This window comes from Pseudophryne corroboree, unplaced genomic scaffold (genome assembly GCF_028390025.1).
Source record: "Pseudophryne corroboree isolate aPseCor3 unplaced genomic scaffold, aPseCor3.hap2 scaffold_1760, whole genome shotgun sequence".
Classification (NCBI taxonomy): Eukaryota; Metazoa; Chordata; class Amphibia; order Anura; family Myobatrachidae; genus Pseudophryne; species Pseudophryne corroboree.
The window spans coordinates 16,474-32,276 of NW_026968398.1; the positions used below are offsets into that span (position 1 = coordinate 16,474).

Sequence of the window (15,803 nt, forward strand, 5' to 3'; positions counted from 1 at the left end):
GACCACAGAAGCTAAAATATGACATTTATTATGATAACATTGTTGTTGTTTTTTTTAAACATTTTCTATCACCGTGGACATCTTATTTAAGTACCATCTGGCATGCATGTTCCTTTGTTGCTCATCATTCATCACCAAAAATGATTTTCTTTTTCAATTCTTATGACTGTACTGATTGCATTGAATAAAATCCACATCTAGCATAACCAATCAATGTTGCAAAGCGCTCCAGTGGCGCAATTGGTCATCGCGCGGTACTTATAAGACAGTATCTGTTGAGCAATGCTGAGGTTGTGAGTTCAAGCCTCACCTGGAGCATCTTTGTATACTGTTTTTTTTTCCTTTTCTTATGTCATTAGTCATTGATTATAAACTTGTAGCCTTAATATTTAATATGATATTACAAAGGATGGAAGAAAGAAAGAAAACACACAAACATGATTGTGCATTTAAGTTGTCAGCACACATCTGCTTTGGTTCAAATGCACTGCATATCTTCCTTCAGTCAGCCAACAAAACAGCAATGGAAAAGAATAACATACTGTTGGTAAAGCAGTTGCATCAAATTGATTTTCTGCAATATAGCATGATAATCCATACTGACAGCTCTGGATAGTACCAGCACATTTCTTGCTGGACTTGGTAAAGCAAAGAACACAGTAAACAGCTTCATATTTTTTCAAAAAATAAATAATTGACTATTAAAAACCTATCAGTCTTAAACAAGGACATCAGTAAGCACCACTGGCATAATGGATAAGGCACTGTTCTCGTAAGCCAGTGGTTGTGGGTTTAAGTCCCATCTGAGTTGGAAGTCGTTACAGCAAGTGTCTCATCAGTAGAATTGATATTTTATCCTTGCTTCAACTGTAAAACAGTCTTGCAGTGTTTAGCTTGTAAAAAGTGACCACAGAAGCTAAAATATGACATTAATTATGATAACATTGTTGTTGTTGTTTTTTAAACCTTTTCTATCACTGTGGACTAAACCTTTTCTATCACTGTGGACAGCTTATTCAAGTGCCATCTGGCATGCATGTTCCTTTGTTGCTCATCATTCATCACCAAAAATGATTTTCTTTTTCAATTCTTATGACTGTACTGATTGTATTGAATAAAATCCACATCTAGCATAACCAGTTAAAGCTGCAAAGAGCTCCAGTGGCGCAATTGGTCATCTTGCGGTACTTATAAGACAGTATCTGTTGAGCAATGCCGAGGTTATGAGTTCAAGCCTCACCTGGAGCATCTTTGTATACTGTTTTTTTTTCCTTTTCTTATGTCATTAGTCATTGATTATAAACTGCTACCTTAATATTTAATATGATATTGCAAAGGATGGAAGAAAGAAAGAAAAAACACAAACATGATTGTGCATTTAAGTTGTCAGCACACATCTGCTTTGGTTCAAATGCACTGCATATCTTCCTTCAGTCAGCCAACAAAACAGCAATGGAAAAGATTAACATACTGTTGGTAAAGCAGTTGCATCAAATTGATTTTCTGCAATATAGCATGATAATCCATACTGACAGCTCTAGATAGTACCAGCACATTTCTTGCTGGACTTGGTAATGCAAAGAACACAGTAAACAGCTTCACTTTTTTTCAAAAATAAATAATTGACTATTAAAAACCTATCAGTCTTAAATAAGGACATCAGTAAGCACCACTGGCATAATGGATAAGGCACTGTTCTCCTAAGCCAGTGGTGGTGGGTTTAAGTCCCGTCTGAGTTCGAAGTCATTACAGCAAGTGTCTCATCACTAGAGTTGATATTTTATCCTTGCTTCAACTGTAAAACAGTCTTGCAGTGTTTAGCTTGTAAAAAATGACCACAGAAGCTAAAATATGACATTTATTATGATAACATTGTTGTTGTTGTTGTTGTTGTTGTTGTTGTTTTTTAAACCTTTTCTATCTCCGTGGACAGCTTATTCAAGTGCCATCTGGCATGCATGTTCCTTTGTTGCTCATCATTCATCACCGAAAATGATTTTCTTTTTCAATTCTTATGAATGTACTGATTGTATTGAATAAAATCCACATCTAGCATAACCAATTAATGCTGCAAAGTGCTCCAGTGGCGCAATTGGTCAGCGCGCGAAACTTATAAGACAGTATCTGTTGAGCAATGCCAAGGTTGAGAGTTCAAGCCTCACCTGGAGCATCTTTGTATAATGTTTTTTTTCCTTTACTTATGTCATTAGTCATTGATTATAAACTGCTACCTTAGTATTTAATATGATATTACAAAGGATGGAAGAAAGAAAGAAAAAACACAAACATGATTGTGCATTTAAGTTGTCAGCACACATCTGCTTTGGTTCAAATGCACTGCATATCTTCCTTCAGTCAGCCAACAAAACAGCAATAGAAAAGATTAACATACTGTTGGTAAAGCAGTTGCATCAAATTGATTTTCTGCAATATAGCATGATAATCCATACTGACAGCTCTGGATAGTACCAGCACATTTCTTGCTGGACTTGGTAATGCAAAGAACACAGTAAACAGCTTCACTTTTTTTCAAAAATAAATTATTGACTATTAAAAACCTATCAGTCTTAAATAAGGACATTAGTAAGCACCACTGGCATAATGGATAAGGCACTGTTCTCCTAAGCCAGTGGTTGTGGGTTTAAGTCCCGTCTGAGTTCGAAGTCATTACAGTAAGTGTCTCATCACTAGAGTTGATATTTTATCCTTGCTTCAACTGTAAAACAGTCTTGCAGTGTTTAGCTTGTAAAAAATGACCACAGAAGCTAAAATATGACATTTATTATGATAACATTGTTGTTGTTGTTGTTGTTGTTGTTGTTGTTGTTGTTGTTTTTTAAACCTTTTCTATCACCGTGGACAGCTTATTCAAGTGCCATCTGGCATGCATGTTCCTTTGTTGCTCATCATTCATCACCGAAAATGATTTTCTTTTTCAAGTCTTATGAATGTACTGATTGTATTGAATAAAATCCACATCTAGCATAACCAATTAATGCTGCAAAGTGCTCCAGTGGCGCAATTGGTCAGCGCGCAAAACTTATAAGACAGTATCTGTTGAGCAATGCCAAGGTTGAGAGTTCAAGCCTCACCTGGAGCATCTTTGTATGATGTTTTTTTTCCTTTACTTATGTCATTAGTCATTGATTATAAACTGCTACCTTAGTATTTAATATGATATTACAAAGGATGGAAGAAAGAAAGAAAAAACACAAACATGATTGTGCATTTAAGTTGTCAGCACACATCTGCTTTGGTTCAAATGCACTGCATATCTTCCTTCAGTCAGCCAACAAAACAGCAATGGAAAAGATTAACATACTGTTGGTAAAGCAGTTGCATCAAATTGATTTTCTGCAATATAGCATGATAATCCATACTGACAGCTCTGGATAGTACCAGCACATTTCTTGCTGGACTTGGTAATGCAAAGAACACAGTAAACAGCTTCACTTTTTTTCAAAAATAAATTATTGACTATTAAAAACCTATCAGTCTTAAATAAGGACATCAGTAAGCACCACTGGCATAATGGATAAGGCACTGTTCTCTTAAGCCAGTGGTTGTGGGTTTAAGTCCCGTCTGAGTTGGAAGTCATTACAGCAAGTGTCTCATCACTAGAGTTGATATTTTATCCTTGCTTCAACTGTAAAACAGTCTTGCAGTGTTTAGCTTGTAAAAAATGACCACAGAAGCTAAAATGTGACATTTATTATGATAACATTGTTGTTGTTGTTTTTTAAACCTTTTCTGTCACCGTGGACAGCTTATTCAAGTGCCATCTGGCATGCATGTTCCTTTGTTGCTCATCATTCATCACCAAAAATGATTTTCTTTTTCAATTCTTATGACTGTACTGATTGTATTGAATAAAATCCACATCTAGCATAACCAATTAATGCTGCATAGAGCTCCAGTGGCGCAATTGGTCAGCGCGCGGTACTTATAAGACAGTATCTGTTGAGCAATGCCGAGGTTGTGAGTTCAAGCCTCACCTGGAGCTTCTTTGTATACTGTTTTTTTTTCCCTTTTCTTATGTCATTAGTCATTGATTATAAACTGCTACCATAATATTTAATATGATATTACAAAGGATGGAAGAAAGAAAGAAAAAACACAAACATGATTGTGCATTTAAGTTGTCAGCACACATCTGCTTTGGTTCAAATGCACTGCATATCTTCCTTCAGTCAGCCAACAAAACAGCAATGGAAAAGATTAACATACTGTTGGTAAAGCAGTTGCATCAAATTGATTTTCTGCAATATAGCATGATAATCCATACTTACAGCTCTGGATAGTACCAGCACATTTCTTGCTGGACTTGGTAATGCAAAGAACACAGTAAACAGCTTCACTTTTTTTCAAAAATAAATAATTGACTATTAAAAACCTAACAGTCTTAAATAAGGACATCAGTAAGCACCACTGGCATAATGGATAAGGCACTGTTCTCCTAAGCCAGTGGTAGTGGGTTTAAGTCCCGTCTGAGTTGGAAGTCATTACAGCAAGTGTCTCATCACTAGAGTTGATATTTTATCCTTGCTTCAACTGTAAAACAGTCTTGCAGTGTTTAGCTTGTAAAAAATGACCACAGAAGCTAACATATGACATTAATTAGGATAACATTGTTGTTGTTGTTTTTTAAACCTTTTCTATCACCGTGGACAGCTTATTCAAGTGCCATCTGGCATGCATGTTCCTTTGTTGCTCATCATTCATCACCAAAAATGATTTTCTTTTTCAATTCTTATGACTGTACTGATTGTATTGAATAAAATCCACATCTAGCATAACCAATTAATGCTGCAAAGTGCTCCAGTGGTGCAATTGGTCAGCATGTGGTACTTATAATACAGTATCTGTTGAGCAATGCCTAGGTTGTGAGTTCAAGCCTCACCTAGAGCAGCTTTGTATAATGTTTTTTTTTTTTCCTTTTCTTATGTCATTAGTCATTGATTATAAACTGCTACCTTAATATTTAATATGATATTACAAAGGATGGAAGAAAGAAAGAAAAAACACAAACATGATTGTGCATTTAAGTTGTCAGCACACATCTGCTTTGGTTCAAATGCACTGCATATCTTCCTTCAGTCAGCCAACAAAACAGCAATGGAAAAGATTAACATACTGTACTGTTGGTAAAGCAGTTGCATCAAATTGATTTTCTGCAATATAGCATAATAATCCATACTTACAGCTCTGGATAGTACCAGCACATTTCTTGCTGGACTTGGTAATGCAAAGAACACGGTAAACAGCTTCACTTTTTTCAAAAATAAATAATTGACTATTAAAAACCTAACAGTCTTAAATAAGGACATCAGTAAGCACCACTGGCATAATGGATAAGGCACTGTTCTCCTAAGCCAGTGGTTGTGGGTTTAAGTCCCGTCTGAGTTGGAAGTCATTACAGCAAGTGTCTCATCACTAGAGTTTATATTTTATCCTTGCTTCAACTGTAAAACAGTCTTGCAGTGTTTAGCTTGTAAAAAATGACCACAGAAGCTAAAATATGACATTAATTAGGATAACATTGTTGTTGTTGTTTTTTAAACCTTTTCTATCACAGTGGACAGCTTATTCAAGTGCCATCTGGCATGCATGTTCTTTTGTTGCTCATCATTCATCACCAAAAATGTTTTTCTTTTTCAATTCTTATGACTGTACTGATTGTATTGAATAAAATCCACATCTAGCATAACCAATTAATGCTGCAAAGTGCTCCAGTGGCGTAATTGGTCAGCGCGCGGTACTTATAAGACAGTATCTGTTGAGCAATGCCGATATTGTGAGTTCAAGCCTCACTTGGAGCAGCTTTGAATAATGTTTTTTTTTTCCTTTTTTTATGTCATTAGTCATTGATTATAAACTGCTACCTTAATATTTAATATGATATTACAAAGGATGGAAGAAAGAAAGAAAAAACACAAACATGATTGTGCATTTAAGTTGTCAGCACACATCTGCTTTGGTTCAAATGCACTGCATATCTTCCTTCAGTCAGCCAACAAAACAGCAATGGAAAAGATTAACATACTGTTGGTAAAGCAGTTGCATCAAATTGATTTTCTGCAATATAGCATGATAATCCATACTGACAGCTCTGGATAGTACCAGCACATTTCTTGCTGGACTTGGTAATGCAAAGAACACAGTAAACAGCTTCACTTTTTCTTAAAAATAAATAATTGACTATTAAAAACCTAACAGTCTTAAATAAGAACATCAGTAAGCACCACTGGCATAATGGATAAGTCACTGCCCTCCTAAGACAGGGGGTCCAAGTTCCATATGGGGTGGAAGTCATTACAGCAAGTGTCTCATCACTAGAATTTATATTTTATCCTTGCTTCGACTGTAAAACAGTCTTGCAGTGTTTAGCTTGCAAAAAATGACCACAGAAGCTAAAATATGACATTTATTATGATAACATTGTTGTTGTTTTTTTTAAACATTTTCTATCACCGTGGACATCTTATTTAAGTACCATATGGCATGCATGTTCCTTTGTTGCTCATCATTCATCACCAAAAATGATTTTCTTTTTCAATACTTATGACTGTACTGATTGCATTGAATAAAATCCACATCTAGCATAACCAATCAATGTCTCAAAGCGCTCCAGTGGCGCAGTTGGTCAGCACGCGGTACTTATAAGACAGTATCTGTTGAGCAATGCCGAGGTTGTGAGTTCAAGCCTCACCTGGAGCATCTTTGTATACTGTTTTTTTTCCTTTTCTTATGTCATTAGTCATTGATTATAAACTTGTAGCCTTAATATTTAATATGATATTACAAAGGATGGAAGAAAGAAAGAAAACACACAAACATGATTGTGCATTTAAGTTGTCAGCACACATCTGCTTTGGTTCAAATGCACTGCATATCTTCCTTCAGTCAGCCAACAAAACAGCAATGGAAAAGAATAACATACTGTTGGTAAAGCAGTTGCATCAAATTGATTTTCTGCAATATAGCATGATAATCCATACTGACAGCTCTGGATAGTACCAGCACATTTCTTGCTGGACTTGGTAATGCAAAGAACACAGTAAACAGCTTCAATTTTTTTTCAAAAATAAATAATTGACTATTAAAACCCTATCAGTCTTAAATAAGGACATCAGTAAGCACCACTGGCATAATGGATAAGGCACTGTTCTCCTAAGCCAGTGGTTGTGGGTTTAAGTCCCGTCTGAGTTGGAAGTCATTACAGCAAGTGTCTCATCACTAGAGTTTATATTTTATCCTTGCTTCAACTGTAAAACAATCTTGCAATGTTTAGCTTGTAAAAAATGACCACAGAAGCTAAAATATGACATTAATTATGATAACATTGTTGTTGTTGTTTTTTAAACCTTTTCTATCACAGTGGACAGCTTATTCAAGTGCCATCTGGCATGCATGTTCCTTTGTTGCTCATCATTCATCACCAAAAATGATTTTCTTTTTCAATTCTTATGACTGTACTGATTGTATTGAATAAAATCCATATCTAGCATAACCAATTAATGCTGCAAAGTGCTCCAGTGGCGCAATTGCTCAGCGCGTGGTACTTATAATACAGTGTCTGTTGAGCAATGCCGAGGTTGTGAGTTCAAGCCTCACCTGGAGCAGCTTTGTGTAATGTTTTTTTTTCCTTTTTTTATGTCATTAGTCATCTATTATAAACTGCTACCTTAATATTTAATATGATATTACAAAGGATGGAAGAAAGAAAGAAAAAACACAAACATGATTGTGCATTTAAGTTGTCAGCACACATCTGCTTCGGTTCAAATGCACTGCATATCTTCCTTCAGTCAGCCAACAAAACAGCAATGGAAAAGATTAACATACTGTTGGTAAAGCAGTTGCATCAAATTGATTTTCTGCAATATAGCATGATAATCCATACTGACAGCTCTGGATAGTACCAGCACATTTCTTGCTGGACTTGGTAATGCAAAGAACACAGTAAACAGCTTCACTTTTTTTCAAAAATAAATTATTGACTATTAAAAACCTATCAATCTTAAATAAGGACATCAGTAAGCACCACTGGCATAATGGATAAGGCACTGTTCTCTTAAGCCAGTGGTTGTGGGTTTAAGTCCCGTCTGAGTTGGAAGTCATTACAGCAAGTGTCTCATCACTAGAGTTTATAGTTTATCCTTGCTTCAACTGTAAAACAGTCTTGCAGTGTTTAGCTTGTAAAAAAATGACCACAGAAGCTAAAATATGACATTAATTAGGATAACATTGTTGTTGTTGTTTTTTAAACCTTTTCTATCACAGTGGACAGCTTATTCAAGTGCCATCTGGCATGCATGTTCCTTTGTTGCTCATCATTCATCACCAAAAATGATTTTCTTTTTCAATTCTTATGACTGTACTGATTGTATTGAATAAAATCCACATCTAGCATAACCTATTAATGCTGCAAAGTGCTCCAGTGGCGCAATTGGTCAGCGCGTGGTACTTATAATACAGTATCTGTTGAGCAATGCCGAGGTTGTGAGTGAAAGCCTCTCCTGGAGCAGCTTTGTATAATGTTTTTTTTTTCCTTTTTTTATGTCATTAGTCATTGATTATAAACTGCTACCTTAATATTTAATATGATATTACAAAGGATGGAAGAAAGAAAGAAAGAAAAAACACAAACATGATTGTGCATTTAAGTTGTCAGCACACATCTGCTTTGGTTCAAATGCACTGCATATCTTCCTTCAGTCAGCCAACAAAACAGCAATGGAAAAGATTAACATACTGTTGGTAAAGCAGTTGCATCAAATTGATTTTCTGCAATATAGCATGATAATAAATACTTACAGCTCTGGATAGTACCAGCACATTTCTTGCTGGACTTGGTAATGCAAAGAACACAGTAAACAGCTTCACTTTTTTTCAAAAATAAATAATTGACTATTAAAAATCTAACAGTCTTAAATAAGGACAACAGTAAGTACCACTGGCATAATGGATAAGGCACTGTTCTCCTAAGCCAGTGGTAGTGGGTTTAAGTCCCGTCTGAGTTGGAAGTCATTACAGCAAGTGTCTCATCACTAGAGTTGATATTTTATCCTTGCTTCAACTGTAAAACAGTCTTGCAGTGTTTAGCTTGTAAAAAATGACCACAGAAGCTAAAATATGACATTAATTAGGATAACATTGTTGTTGTTGTTTTTTAAACCTTTTCTATCACAGTGGACAGCTTATTCAAGTGCCATCTGGCATGCATGTTCCTTTGTTGCTCATCATTCATCACCAAAAATGATTTTCTTTTTCAATTCTTATGACTGTACTGATTGTATTGAATAAAATCCACATCTAGCATAACCAATTAATGCTGCAAAGTGCTCCAGTGGTGCAATTGGTCAGCATGTGGTACTTATAATACAGTATCTGTTGAGCAATGCCTAGGTTGTGAGTTCAAGCCTCACCTAGAGCAGCTTTGTATAATGTTTTTTTTTTTTCCTTTTCTTATGTCATTAGTCATTGATTATAAACTGCTACCTTAATATTTAATATGATATTACAAAGGATGGAAGAAAGAAAGAAAAAACACAAACATGATTGTGCATTTAAGTTGTCAGCACACATCTGCTTTGGTTCAAATGCACTGCATATCTTCCTTCAGTCAGCCAACAAAACAGCAATGGAAAAGATTAACATACTGTACTGTTGGTAAAGCAGTTGCATCAAATTGATTTTCTGCAATATAGCATAATAATCCATACTTACAGCTCTGGATAGTACCAGCACATTTCTTGCTGGACTTGGTAATGCAAAGAACACAGTAAACAGCTTCACTTTTTTCAAAAATAAATAATTGACTATTAAAAACCTAACAGTCTTAAATAAGGACATCAGTAAGCACCACTGGCATAATGGATAAGGCACTGTTCTCCTAAGCCAGTGGTTGTGGGTTTAAGTCCCGTCTGAGTTGGAAGTCATTACAGCAAGTGTCTCATCACTAGAGTTTATATTTTATCCTTGCTTCAACTGTAAAACAGTCTTGCAGTGTTTAGCTTGTAAAAAATGACCACAGAAGCTAAAATATGACATTAATTAGGATAACATTGTTGTTGTTGTTTTTTAAACCTTTTCTATCACAGTGGACAGCTTATTCAAGTGCCATCTGGCATGCATGTTCTTTTGTTGCTCATCATTCATCACCAAAAATGTTTTTCTTTTTCAATTCTTATGACTGTACTGATTGTATTGAATAAAATCCACATCTAGCATAACCAATTAATGCTGCAAAGTGCTCCAGTGGCGTAATTGGTCAGCGCGCGGTACTTATAAGACAGTATCTGTTGAGCAATGCCGATATTGTGAGTTCAAGCCTCACTTGGAGCAGCTTTGAATAATGTTTTTTTTTTCCTTTTTTTATGTCATTAGTCATTGATTATAAACTGCTACCTTAATATTTAATATGATATTACAAAGGATGGAAGAAAGAAAGAAAAAACACAAACATGATTGTGCATTTAAGTTGTCAGCACACATCTGCTTTGGTTCAAATGCACTGCATATCTTCCTTCAGTCAGCCAACAAAACAGCAATGGAAAAGATTAACATACTGTTGGTAAAGCAGTTGCATCAAATTGATTTTCTGCAATATAGCATGATAATCCATACTGACAGCTCTGGATAGTACCAGCACATTTCTTGCTGGACTTGGTAATGCAAAGAACACAGTAAACAGCTTCACTTTTTCTTAAAAATAAATAATTGACTATTAAAAACCTAACAGTCTTAAATAAGAACATCAGTAAGCACCACTGGCATAATGGATAAGTCACTGCCCTCCTAAGACAGGGGGTCCAAGTTCCATATGGGGTGGAAGTCATTACAGCAAGTGTCTCATCACTAGAATTTATATTTTATCCTTGCTTCGACTGTAAAACAGTCTTGCAGTGTTTAGCTTGCAAAAAATGACCACAGAAGCTAAAATATGACATTTATTATGATAACATTGTTGTTGTTTTTTTTAAACATTTTCTATCACCGTGGACATCTTATTTAAGTACCATATGGCATGCATGTTCCTTTGTTGCTCATCATTCATCACCAAAAATGATTTTCTTTTTCAATACTTATGACTGTACTGATTGCATTGAATAAAATCCACATCTAGCATAACCAATCAATGTCTCAAAGCGCTCCAGTGGCGCAGTTGGTCAGCACGCGGTACTTATAAGACAGTATCTGTTGAGCAATGCCGAGGTTGTGAGTTCAAGCCTCACCTGGAGCATCTTTGTATACTGTTTTTTTTCCTTTTCTTATGTCATTAGTCATTGATTATAAACTTGTAGCCTTAATATTTAATATGATATTACAAAGGATGGAAGAAAGAAAGAAAGAAAAAACACAAACATGATTGTGCATTTAAGTTGTCAGCACACATCTGCTTTGGTTCAAATGCACTGCATATCTTCCTTCAGTCAGCCAACAAAACAGCAATGGAAAAGATTAACATACTGTTGGTAAAGCAGTTGCATCAAATTGATTTTCTGCAATATAGCATGATAATAAATACTTACAGCTCTGGATAGTACCAGCACATTTCTTGCTGGACTTGGTAATGCAAAGAACACAGTAAACAGCTTCACTTTTTTTCAAAAATAAATAATTGACTATTAAAAATCTAACAGTCTTAAATAAGGACAACAGTAAGTACCACTGGCATAATGGATAAGGCACTGTTCTCCTAAGCCAGTGGTAGTGGGTTTAAGTCCCGTCTGAGTTGGAAGTCATTACAGCAAGTGTCTCATCACTAGAGTTGATATTTTATCCTTGCTTCAACTGTAAAACAGTCTTGCAGTGTTTAGCTTGTAAAAAATGACCACAGAAGCTAAAATATGACATTAATTAGGATAACATTGTTGTTGTTGTTTTTTAAACCTTTTCTATCACAGTGGACAGCTTATTCAAGTGCCATCTGGCATGCATATTCCTTTGTTGCTCATCATTCATCACCAAAAATGATTTTCTTTTTCAATTCTTATGACTGTACTGATTGTATTGAATAAAATCCACATCTAGCATAACCAATTAATGCTGCAAAGTGCTCCAGTGGTGCAATTGGTCAGCATGTGGTACTTATAATACAGTATCTGTTGAGCAATGCCTAGGTTGTGAGTTCAAGCCTCACCTAGAGCAGCTCTGTATAATGTTTTTTTTTCCTTTTTTTATGTCATTAGTCATTGATTATAAACCGCTACCTTAATATTTAATATGATATTACAAAGGATGGAAGAAAGAAAGAAAAAATACAAACATGATTGTGCTTTTAAGTTGTCAGCACACATCTGCTTTGGTTCAAATGCACTGCATATCTTCCTTCAATCAGCCAACAAAACAGCAATGGAAAAGATTAACATACTGTTGGTAAAGCAGTTGCATCAAATTGATTTTCTGCAATATAGCATGATAATCCATACTGACAGCTCTGGATAGTACCAGCACATTTCTTGCTGGACTTGGTAATGCAAAGAACACAGTAAACAGCTTCACTTTTTTTCAAAAATAAATAATTGACTATTAAAAACCTATCAGTCTTAAATAAGGACATCAGTAAGCACTACTGGCATAATGGATAAGGCACTGTTCTCCTAAGCCAGTGGTGGTGGGTTTAAGTCCCGTCTGAGTTCGAAGTCATTACAGTAAGTGTCTCATCACTAGAGTTGATATTTTATCCTTGCTTCAACTGTAAAACAGTCTTGCAGTGTTTAGCTTGTAAAAAATGACCACAGAAGCTAAAATATGACATTAATTAGGATAACATTGTTGTTGTTGTTTTTTAAACCTTTTCTATCACAGTGGACAGCTTATTCAAGTGCCATCTGGCATGCATGTTCCTTTGTTGCTCATCATTCATCACCAAAAATGTTTTTCTTTTTCAATTCTTATGACTGTACTGATTGTATTGAATAAAATCCACATCTAGCATAACCAATTAATGCTGCAAAGTGCTCCAGTGGCGTAATTGGTCAGCGCGCGGTACTTATAAGACAGTATCTGTTGAGCAATGCCGATGTTGTGAGTTCAAGCCTCACTTGGAGCAGCTTTGAATAATGTTTTTTTTTTCCTTTTTTTATGTCATTAGTCATTGATTATAAACTGCTACCTTAATATTTAATATGATAATACAAAGGATGGAAGAAAGAAAGAAAAAACACAAACATGATTGTGCATTTAAGTTGTCAGCACACATCTGCTTTGGTTCAAATGCACTGCATATCTTCCTTCAGTCAGCCAACAAAACAGCAATGGAAAAGATTAACATACTGTTGGTAAAGCAGTTGCATCAAATTGATTTTCTGCAATATAGCATGATAATCCATACTTACAGCTCTGGATAGTACCAGCACATTTCTTGCTGGACTTGGTAATGCAAAGAACACAGTAAACAGCTTCACTTTTTTTCAAAAATAAATAATTGACTATTAAAAACCTAACAGTCTTAAATAAGGACATCAGTAAGCACCACTGGCATAATGGATAAGGCACTGTTCTCCTAAGCCAGTGGTAGTGGGTTTAAGTCCCGTCTGAGTTGGAAGTCATTACAGCAAGTATCTCATCACTAGAGTTGATATTTTATCCTTGCTTCAACTGTAAAACAGTCTTGCAGTGTTTAGCTTGTAAAAAATGACCACAGAAGCTAAAATATGACATTAATTAGGATAACATTGTTGTTGTTGTTGTTGTTGTTTTTTAAACCATTTCTATCACAGTGGACAGCTTATTCAAGTGCCATCTGGCATGCATGTTCCTTTGTTGCTCATCATTCATCACCAAAAATGATTTTCTTTTTCAATTCTTATGACTGTACTGATTGTATTGAATAAAATCCACATCTAGCATAACCAACGAATGCTGCAAAGTGCTCCAGTGGTGCAAATGGTCAGCGTGTGGTACTTATAATACAGTATCTGTTGAGTAATGCCGAGGTTGTGAGTTCAAGCCTCACCTAGAGCAGCTTTGTATAATGTTTTTTTTTCCTTTTTTTATGTCATTAGTCATTGATTATAAACTGCTACCTTAATATTTAATATGATATTACAAAGGATGGAAGAAAGAAAGAAAACACACAAACATGATTGTGCATTTAAGTTGTCAGCACACATCTGCTTTGGTTCAAATGCACTGCATATCTTCCTTCAGTCAGCCAACAAAACAGCAATGGAAAAGATTAACATACTGTTGGTAAAGCAGTTGCATCAAATTGATTTTCTGCAATATAGCATGATAATCCATACTGACAGCTCTGGATAGTACCAGCACATTTCTTGCTGGACTTGGTAATGCAAAGAACACAGTAAACAGCTTCACTTTTTCTTCAAAAATAAATAATTGACTATTAAAAACCTAACAGTCTTAAATAAGAACATCAGTAAGCACCACTGGCATAATGGATAAGTCACTGCCCTCCTAAGACAGGGGGTCCAAGTTCCATATGGGGTGGAAGTCATTACAGCAAGTGTCTCATCACTAGAATTGATATTTTATCCTTGCTTCGACTGTAAAACAGTCTTGCAGTGTTTAGCTTGCAAAAAATGACCACAGAAGCTAAAATATGACATTTATTATGATAACATTGTTGTTGTTTTTTTTAAACATTTTCTATCACCGTGGACATCTTATTTAAGTACCATCTGGCATGCATGTTCCTTTGTTGCTCATCATTCATCACCAAAAATGATTTTCTTTTTCAATTCTTATGACTGTACTGATTGCATTGAATAAAATCCACATCTAGCATAACCAAACAATGTTGCAAAGCGCTCCAGTGGCGCAGTTGGTCGGCACGCGGTACTTATAAGACAGTATCTGTTGAGCAATGCCGAGGTTGTGAGTTCAAGCCTCACCTGGAGCAGCTTTGTATACTGTTTTTTTTTCCTTTTCTTATGTCATTAGTCATTGATTATAAACTTGTAGCCTTAATATTTAATATGATATTACAAAGGATGGAAGAAAGAAAGAAAACACACAAACATGATTGTGCATTTAAGTTGTCAGCACACATCTGCTTTGGTTCAAATGCACTGCATATCTTCCTTCAGTCAGCCAACAAAACAGCAATGGAAAAGAATAACATACTGTTGGTAAAGCAGTTGCATCAAATTGATTTTCTGCAATATAGCATGATAATCCATACTGACAGCTCTGGATAGTACCAGCACATTTCTTGCTGGACTTGGTAATGCAAAGAACACAGTAAACAGCTTCAATTTTTTTTCAAAAATAAGTAATTGACTATTAAAACCCTATCAGTCTTAAATAAGGACATCAGTAAGCACCACTGGCATAATGGATAAGGCACTGTTCTCCTAAGCCAGTGGTTGTGGGTTTAAGTCCCGTCTGAGTTGGAAGTCATTACAGCAAGTGTCTCATCACTAGAGTTTATATTTTATCCTTGCTTCAACTGTAAAACAATCTTGCAATGTTTAGCTTGTAAAAAATGACCACAGAAGCTAAAATATGACATTAATTATGATAACATTGTTGTTGTTGTTTTTTAAACCTTTTCTATCACAGTGGACAGCTTATTCAAGTGCCATCTGGCATGCATGTTCCTTTGTTGCTCATCATTCATCACCAAAAATGATTTTCTTTTTCAATTCTTATGACTGTACTGATTGTATTGAATAAAATCCACATCTAGCATAACCAATTAATGCTGCAAAGTGCTCCAGTGGCGCAATTGCTCAGCGCGTGGTACTTATAATACAGTGTCTGTTGAGCAATGCCGCGGTTGTGAGTTCAAGCCTCACCTGGAGCAGCTTTGTATAATGTTTTTTTTTCCTTTT

The 15,803-nt window shown here is 35.5% G+C and overlaps 3 non-coding genes across 3 annotated transcripts; all 3 read left to right on the forward strand.

Moving 5' to 3' along the window:
- Positions 1-3,910: 3,910 nt before the first annotated feature.
- Positions 3,911-4,003, forward strand: TRNAI-UAU (transfer RNA isoleucine (anticodon UAU)). The gene is given in 2 exon segments: positions 3,911-3,948; positions 3,968-4,003. It is a non-coding gene; the product is annotated as a tRNA-Ile (tRNA).
- Positions 4,004-6,624: 2,621 nt separating this feature from the next.
- Positions 6,625-6,717, forward strand: TRNAI-UAU (transfer RNA isoleucine (anticodon UAU)). The gene is given in 2 exon segments: positions 6,625-6,662; positions 6,682-6,717. It is a non-coding gene; the product is annotated as a tRNA-Ile (tRNA).
- A 4,435-nt stretch (positions 6,718-11,152) lies between these two features.
- Positions 11,153-11,245, forward strand: TRNAI-UAU (transfer RNA isoleucine (anticodon UAU)). Its single transcript is given in 2 exon segments — positions 11,153-11,190; positions 11,210-11,245. It is a non-coding gene; the product is annotated as a tRNA-Ile (tRNA).
- The last annotated feature ends 4,558 nt before the right edge of the window (positions 11,246-15,803 follow it).